Consider the following 7894-nt stretch of genomic DNA (forward strand, 5'->3'; position numbering starts at 1 on the left):
CTTAGTAAAGTATCCCAAGAATGGAAGAAAAAATACCCAATGTACACAGCCCTACTATGAAACTAATTTGGGACTCTCACATGAAAGCTATAACCCAGCTACAACTTAACAATAGGGGGAAGTGGGAAAGGGGGGGGTGGGTAGAGGGAGGGGAATCGGTGGGATCACACCTGTGGTGCATATTACAGGGGTATTTGCGAAACTTGGTAAATGTAGAATGTAAATGTTTTGGCACAGTAACTGAGATAACGCCGGAAAGGCTATGTTAACCACTGTGATAAAAATGTGTCAAATGGTTTACGAAGTGAGTGTATGATGCCCCATAATCATATCTTTGTATACAGTTATGATTTAATAAAAAAATTAAAAAAAAAATAATTGGATACCACTGCTCCTTCATTCTGCACAGGAGGAAACTCAAGTCCAGAGAGGTGAAGTGACTGAAGTGGGAGTTAGAACACTGGGAAGACTTCATAAGAGCAGAAAGACGGTCCTCTCAGGGTGTATCCACAAGCCCATTAATCATCATTATTTCTAATTTCATCAAAGTCAGAAAGTTATCCAGCCCTTCAGGGTTGCTTTGTTTCTTACCGTGAAACTTAACTGCACACAAATCTGTCATTTGGGAATCTGCATGCTCAAGTAAAAGTTCACAAATTCTTGCTGTACCACTTACACTATTTATTTTTAGCAGTGAACAGATTGTTCCCATTCTTCGCATCTTGAAATAATAATAGTGGGCATTTACTGAGAATTAGCTTATAAGGTCCATGGAAACAGCGATCAAGTTGGATTTCATGCACCATCATGTCTGTAGTGCCTAGCATAATCATATGATTATGATGCATAATCATATAATACAACAAATGAATAGCTGTTGGTTGAAGGGATGGAGTGTTTATGAGGTGGCAGACATGGTGTTAAGCGCTTCTCATGAGTTATCTCGTTTTATCCTCGTAACAACCCCATGAGATACAGAAGATTTGAAACTAAAAATTGAAAAATGTGCCCAAGGGGACAACACAATGAGAGTTAGGACCTTGGACTAGTCTATCGGACTCCATCCTGGATTATCGGGGAAGCTGGAGGTTTTTGGATTGCCACTGATTATCACATGAAATGAGTAAAACTACTCTCAGATTGATTTTGAGGAATTTACAAAGCCTAACTTAGTTGACATGCTGTCCAGCACTAAAGATAAGTTAATTAGCTTTACCATAAAATGGAAGAAAAAAGATAGGAAAAGCCTGACCTCTTAATTCACACAGGTAAATGAGTACCCTGTTTCCCCAAAAATAAGACATCCTCTGAAAATAAGATCTACTTACAGGAAAGATAAGACGTCCCCTGAAAATAAGACCTAGTGCATCTTTGGGAGCCACCTTAAAACAAGACACTGTCTTATTTTCGGGGAAATAGGGTACTTTGTGAGGGGATAGGGTTAGGGTTGAATTGAAGAACAGTTACTTGATAAAGTTTCTACCTTATCTTGTTTGTGATCTGAGTGGCTTTCTTCTGAACTCTGTGTTTAATTTGAAAATGCCATCCTCTAGTGTTATCACATCTAGATCATGGACGGACGAGAGACATTGAATCTTACTCCCAGGATGTTAGGGTTTATTTCCATGGTTCTAAGTCTTTTTCCTGAAGACTTACCTCTGCTCTCACCTCAGCTGCATAGAGGTGAGCCACAGGAACTGCCTTTCTGAGGCTTTCGGGCCCCTAGCACTGCTTTTCCACTTTCACTGGGAGGGAACTTTTGCATTTTTGTATATGCGTGTGTTTTGTTTTGTTTTGAATACCTTGAGGTATTTCTAATGCCAGAACCCGTCTTAGGTAGTGAAAACAATGTGATCTTACGTCTCAGATCCCTACAGAAAGATTTAAGCCTTTGTGTCTGGAACTGAATCCTACAGCAAGCCCCACGATTTGGTTTGGAGCCCGAGTCTGTGAGTGGTAGATGTGGGCTGGAGACCAGGTGGTCTCAATCATCTAAAGACTTGGGTTCTTTATCCTCCTGCTATATTTCTACCCCCTAGGTGTTCTCAACTTTGGGTGCGCGTTATATCTGAGGAGACTTAAAATATTGATGCTTGGGTCCTACCCTGAAGAGTCTGATGGGAGTGGTTTGGGGAGGGGTCAAAGGATTGGAATTTATTTTTTAGGAGCACTTACGTGATCCTGATGTATAGTCAGGATTGAGAGCCATTCTTGTAGCCTAACAAACCTCCTGTCCCAGAAGCCATTGTTTTTCTTTGCCTTTCCCCCCTCCCTATGTGCTGGCTCATCTAGCACAAGGGCTTCTTCTTCAGTGGATGGCATGTCTAAGGACCGTCAAAGCCTGCACATTAGATTAAAGTCTGGAGAGTAGTAGGGGAAATTTCTGTGAGTAGTGTAGAGTGAGGTAGATGTAACAATGAGTAATTTTTATTTTTAATTAAAAGTCAGTGAATGAACTTGAGGAAAGAAATAATAAAAATGAAACAAGATGAACTAGAAAAGTTTTACAGTTTTTCTGTAACCAGTAAATCCAAATGCAATCTGCCAACAAATAGAAAAATCAGGCTAAATGAATGCTTTTTTAAGAAAAGCTTCAATAAAACTGACTGAAAAGAACTGATAAAAATGAGGATGACCAATTATTCTGGAAGAAATTGAACCAATTGTCAATAAAACATTAAGCACAGTTTTCAGTTGGATAATTTTAAATTATTGAAGATAGGACAGTTGTTAGGCTGTTTACAAGTGTCCTAGAACAGAGAAAGAGAAGTGAGCCTTCTGAATTATTTTTATGAAGCATGCACAACATTAATATAAAAGAGTGAGTGAAGGTAGCTCTTAAAAACAATTAGCTGTGTGATTTAATCTTTCCTAAGAATGTTGATAGGAAAATCTCAAAGTACAAGCATATAGAATCTAGCAATGAGTAAAATGTTAGCATCGTGGGAAAGTGAGGTTCATTTGAACAGAGATGGATCAATAGTGGAAATCTGCTAATATAATTCTCTATATTGAGGGGGAAAGGTGGGAAAAAGTATTGATTTTAATAGATGTGGCAGAGGCAGTTGACAAAAGTCAATACATATAGTAGATAAACAGTAAAATAGTAATAAATAATAACTGGGTAATTTCCATGATTATTTCCACTATGGTTAATAGTGAAACACTAGAACCATATTTGAAAGTTATAAATAGATGAGAATAAAGTATAACCACTATTTTCTAACAAATGAAACACAAAATTTAGGGCAATAGGTCAACAGTGCTTTCTGTGTGCCTGTAAATTATTTAATCTTCCCCAAATCCTGCAATAGAGATACTATTTCTACCAATGAGAAAATAGAACAGAAAAGCAACTTGCCCAAAGTCCAACTGCCTAGAAGAAGCCGAGCTGGGATTCGAGTCTCTGCCTGAATTGCTCTTCTAGGAAGAAAATTCATAGCAGGAGAATTGAGTAGAGGTCAAAGTACAATTTTGTAAAGATGGCATTTTCTTTAAGTTTTTTATGAATTATGTCATACTCTGCTTATAATTCGAATAAGATTTTATCAACTGGAGGAAATGATTCTAAAGTTTTTCTAGAGGAATTATCAAGAATAGCCAGAAAAATTTTGTGAAGCAGTATTAATGTGAAAAGACTTAGAGTTATGATAAACCAGAGGGCATGCCAACCCAAGAACAAGTAAACAAAGGTAAGGAACAAGACAGGTGTCAGAAAACTAAAGCTAGCAGGTCACATATGGTGTGTGCAACATTTATATATCATCTCTGGGTACTTTCATACTACAGTAATAGAGTGAAATAGTTGCAAATGAAACCACATACCCAGCAAAGCCAAAAAAATGTATACTCTGGTCCTTTACAGAAAGAGTTTGCCAATCCATAGCATAGAAAAAATTCCACATTTCAGTGGCCATAGAAGACATTCAAAAAGCGGGGGGACTATGGGCTATGGCCGTTGTAAAATAGTTGTAAATATTAATAGCAATAAAGAAAGAAAAAATAGTTTTTATATTGAGAAGAATAAATTTTTTCAGGGCCGCTAAAAACTAGGAACCATAAAGAAAGAGTTGTAAAATATGACTATAAACAAAATTCTGTTTAAATAGCAGAGGATCAGTGAAAACAGTATTGTTGATAGACGTATGGCACGCTTGGAAAAAATATTCCTAAGACGTGTTTAGCACGGTTTAACATTTAGTGGGCAGGGTTCAGATGCAGAGCCCACTCTGGCTTTGTAGGCAGGAAAGGATTTAATGTACAGAATTAGGTTTTTGCCAAATAGTTGGAAGGGCCAAAGAAGGAGATTCCAGAGATGGCTCGCCAAAGGAGACTGCTGTTCTAGTTAACCCAGGAGGCTGCTGAGGACACTGCTGTCTCCTCTGTGTAGGGTTACAGGGTCATTGGGTCACAGGGTCATAGCTATAAGCTGAAGATCAGGAAGCTGAGGCTAGAGCTGTTGGTTAATGAGCCCCACCAAGCCCACTGACGCCACAGCAGCAGCAGTGAACCCAGTAGTTGTCTCTTGGGCTGACTCTCTCAAGATTCCTACCATCTTGTCCAAGTGGTAGGATGACATCACATTTGAAGTCTTAGCTGTAAGAGACTTCGGAAAATGTGGTTTTTACCTCTCCTGGAACAGGAAAAGTTTAGGGCAGGTGCTGAAAGAAACGATTTACTGCCCATAACTGTACCCATTGAGGTGTACCTATGAGGAGAGTTGTGAAAAGTGAACCAACAAGAGATGAGCACCCTACTTTAAAAAAGAGGCAAAGGGAAAGACAAGTAACTCAAGAATAAAATCAAAATGTTGATAAAAAGGAAATACTGTTCAAACTTAGTCTAGCAAGAACTACAACTGAAATCACCAGGGACAAATCTGGTATTGCCAACAATGGGTGAAATGAAGCACTTTAACATCTGTACAATCAGACAACCTTTGTAGTCCTTTATAAAGGGCAAAGCAAGCCCTTTGACTTAATCCTACAAGAAGTGTCTACTAAGGGAGGAGGTAAACTCATGAGGTTAACAAAGCCATATCCAAGGGTGTCTATCAGAGTATTTCTTATGGTTGCAAAGTACTGCAAACAATCTAACTTCCCATCAAGAGGGGACTGAGTAAAGAAATTAACGTATATCCATATCACCAGGCTGCCTTTGAAAAAAAGTGGCATTGTTCAGAGATAGGTATCAGGTTGCAGTAAAGTACACAGGCTTCGGCACCAGAGTGCCTGAATCTCAATGTTACACTTACTAGCTGTGTGATCTGGGCACTTAGTCTTTTGATGCATGGCTTTAGCTATTTGTAAAATGGAGATAATAACAGCAAAATAGGCATAACAATGCATTATAACTTGGCTGGAGTTTTATGAGAATTAAATGGAGTAACACAATGTCTCCTTTTTAACTCTCAATACATATTACATGTTATTATGTTCACTGGTAAAGATTAATGACCATGACATGACATTTGAAGTCATAAATTAAGATTTCAAAAGATCGTATACAGTTTAATCCTATTTTATGTAGCAAGAAGAAGATGTATGAACATATATAAATGATAGAGGCAACAGCAGAAATAAGAGGTACAAAGCTCCCAAATCCACAGTGTGTTAAGATATTAACAGAGGTCCTCTTTGAATGAAATTTCAGGCCATTTTACCTTATTTGCACTGTATTATATTTGTGTGTGTGTAAGTATGTGTGTTTATGATGTGCCATGTAGTGTTTTTAAAAAGCGATTTCAAAAAGTTATTTAAAACAAAGGCCAGGGTTTAAATGTCCTCCTTTTATTATTTTTACTAAAGTAAGACACAACACACAGCTGGAAGCCAGGGCTCCACTGTCCCTGAAGAGAAGCAGAGAGTGTCGGCCAAGTTTAGGAACTCACGGTAGTGCTGCAGGGAGCTTGGGGTCTCCTAGCAGGAGGCAGGTACTAGCTCAGATCACCATGGCAACCGCATGGAAAGTTGACTAAATTTTGTAGGAAGAAAATGTCTCTCTTGATCATTAAGAGTACACAAGTAAGAAGTTTTTAATTCCAATTTTAATTTTTTGACAGTGATACTCCATTCCCAAAGTCCCAGAGCAAGCATTCCAGTCCTTTAACCATAGGTCCAAACAACAAACAGATCATTTGGCATATAAGCTTTTTTCATAAACAGCCCTCTTTGGCAGGTTTTTCTTGTTCTGATGACCTGTGGTGTCTATGGAGAGTATTGTTTAGTAAGCACATAGGAAACGAAGCATTCAGATGAGTGGTAACCTCTTCAAAACAGAATTAGCAGATCTTTGAGTTATTTGGAGGTTGCACTGGACTCTGAGGTGAGAATCCTCCCTTCTGCACCTCCGACCAGCAATGGGTTAGCCTCTGCCTGACCCCTCTAGTAACAAGTACCTGTAAACAGATGTCTTTATTGTAGGAGCATTATCATCATTAGAAATGATTTGTTTTAAGCCCAAATAGGCCTTTCTGGACCTTCCATCAGCCAATCCTCATTCTAGATCAGGATCAACTCTGAGAAACCCTAATTCTTGTAACATTTCATAGCCCTTCAAATAGATAAAGGCCACCGCCATTCGCCATTTTGGGGTGTGGTGTTTATTGTCTGATAGGGTGTTTTAGTTATTATGTATTAGAGTTACAAAGATGAATCAGACACCATTATAGTCTCATTCCAAAAATTAATGTTGTTTATCCCAGCCTCCCCCTAACATTGTCCTTTTGATCTAGTAATTCTTCAGAAATTGGGATGAATACTATGCCTCTGAGTTTCCTGGTTCTTACAAGAGAATTGCCTCCTCTATGACTGAGCTTTCCCTCTGTAGTGTGAGGATTTGTTTTCACATCTTTCCCTTTCCTTAAACCAAATGACACTCTAGAGAGGATGGATTCATCTCTGATTATCAAGTGTCTATCCTGCTTTGGGACTTGATAAATGCTGAATGTATCATATGACAGGTATAAAGGATGGGGAGACAAGGCCCCTATACCTGGTACTCCAGCAGGGCAGCCTGTGATGACATTCATTTCTTGATCTGTTACTAATGTTTTAATCAGTTTGGGTTAAGGGCTTAACTACATATAGACTTAACCTTTCAAATGCTGATAGTGTAATCTAATCATGTTTACCCTTATATTAATCTGAAATTACAAGAAAGTACTATAGACTGGGTGGCTGAAACAATAGACTTTTATGTTTCCAGTTCTTCAGGCTGGGAAATCCAAGATCAAGGTGCCTGCAGATCCTGTGTCTTGTGAGGGCTGGCTTGCTGGCTTAAAGACTACTGCCTGCCTTCTCCCTGTGTCCTCACAAGGTGGAGAGACCTGAAAGCTCTCCAGTGTCTCTTCTTATAAGGGCACTAATCCCATCATTGGGCTCCACCCTCGTCACCTCATCTAAACATAATCACCTCCTGAAAGCCCCACCTCCAAATAGCATCACGTTGGCATTACGGCTTCCCCATGTGAATTTGGGGAGGGGTCCACTGAGTCTGTAGCAGTGACCGTGTGGTTCAGCTATTGGTAGATCTGAGTCATCCTCTTTTATCAAGTGAGATGGTATGGAGCATGGCCAATTCTAACCACAAGCACAGGGGCCTCCTGGGCCTTTCAGGGCAATATTTTTTAATTTTCCATGCTCTAATCCATCTTGGTCTTGAAGTGTCAAAAATGGTGTAATGGGCTGGTATGTGGTGGGATCTCTGCCCCTAGAATTGCCTGCAAAGCCCCACAGCAGAGAGCCCAAGGCACTAAGCACCCTATGCCCTAAAGTCAGAGAAGTGTCAGCATTGGGCTTCAGGAGCGACACCAGTTAGTGAACTGGCCCCATTCCTGTTGTCCCAATGCTCCCTGGATGAAGAGAGCTGGTCTCCTCTGATGGAGAGAAAAAAT

This window comes from Nycticebus coucang, chromosome 9, assembly GCF_027406575.1.
Source record: "Nycticebus coucang isolate mNycCou1 chromosome 9, mNycCou1.pri, whole genome shotgun sequence".
Taxonomy (NCBI): domain Eukaryota; kingdom Metazoa; phylum Chordata; class Mammalia; order Primates; family Lorisidae; genus Nycticebus; species Nycticebus coucang.